Source organism: Galeopterus variegatus, unplaced genomic scaffold, assembly GCF_000696425.1.
Source record: "Galeopterus variegatus unplaced genomic scaffold, G_variegatus-3.0.2 Scaffold2886, whole genome shotgun sequence".
Taxonomy (NCBI): Eukaryota; Metazoa; Chordata; class Mammalia; order Dermoptera; family Cynocephalidae; genus Galeopterus; species Galeopterus variegatus.
The window spans coordinates 50,271-50,800 of record NW_007728997.1 but is presented as its reverse complement, the minus strand read 5'-3'; the positions used below and the strand labels follow the sequence as shown (position 1 = coordinate 50,800).

The following is a 530-nucleotide window of genomic DNA, read 5'->3' as shown; positions in this document are numbered from 1 at the left end:
ACCTTGGTCCTCCTGAACACTGGCCCTCTGTGACCCCTTTTAAATTCCAGAGGAAGGTTTGGGGGCACTGAGGTTATTGGCAGGAGGTGGGGGATGTTCTGCCTAACACAGATGCTGATTGGATTAGAGCCTGGTTCTGTTTTCCTCTATTAGATTATGCTTTTCTTGAACTTGCTCCAGTGGGTCCCGGAAATTCAGCCCAGGACAGTCCTGTGGTTCATTTTCAGAGCTCACTGGAATATGTTTAAGCATGTAATAAATACATTTAAATCTAATCAGATAAATCACTAAATCAGATCGTTATCTTGCAATTTGAAAACCAGGCTCTGTCTCCAGATCCCAGGGGGAGGAGGAATAGGAAGAAATAGGAAGACTTCGGGCAGAGGCCAAGGTCACATCCCCACCCAACACCACTCAACACCAAAGGCAAGGAATCACCTTCCCTCCCTAACCCAAAGGTCCATCAGCCTCAGAGTGACCTCAAATTTGCAACAAAACTTGGTAGTGGTCAGAGTAAGTGTGAAAAAAAA

At 45.7% G+C, this 530-nt stretch overlaps 1 protein-coding gene across 1 annotated transcript in view; it reads right to left on the bottom strand.

Moving 5' to 3' along the window:
- The window catches only part of LOC103599214 (kinase suppressor of Ras 2), a gene marked incomplete at its 3' end in the record, with an annotated part of 244,172 nt that overhangs the window by 210,223 nt on the left and 33,419 nt on the right, over positions 1–530 (bottom strand). The gene's annotated exons all lie outside the window — the stretch shown is intronic.